The sequence below is a fragment of the Saprolegnia diclina genome, assembly GCF_000281045.1.
Source record: "Saprolegnia diclina VS20 unplaced genomic scaffold supercont1.193, whole genome shotgun sequence".
NCBI lineage: Eukaryota > Oomycota > Saprolegniomycetes > Saprolegniales > Saprolegniaceae > Saprolegnia > Saprolegnia diclina.
In genome coordinates, this window is record NW_008246260.1 from 32,957 (window position 1) to 33,320 (window position 364).

A 364-nucleotide genomic window follows, 5' to 3' on the forward strand; every position below is an offset into this window, starting at 1 on the left:
CAAGGTGATACACGCTTTGGCTTGAGCGAAACGACCGAGTATTTCGCGCGTCACTCAGCCCCACGCCACCCGAGTCACTGGCCATCAAAAGCAACGCTTGTACTAGTACCTCTCAACGTGCAAGGTTCATTACCAGTGACATCGAAGGAGGAGCTCCATCCTCATAAAAGTCCAGTAATGTAGAAAATTAAAGACATATGAAAACAAAAAGCAAGGTCAAGGTGACCTTGATGCACCCCCTCCGAATGATGCGGCGCCCCGAGCTCAGATGAGACTTTTGCCGTTTCGACATTGGAGACGGCGGAAGTACACATAGCAACTGAAAAACATTTTTCGTCGCGACCGAGTAGTCTACATACCTGGA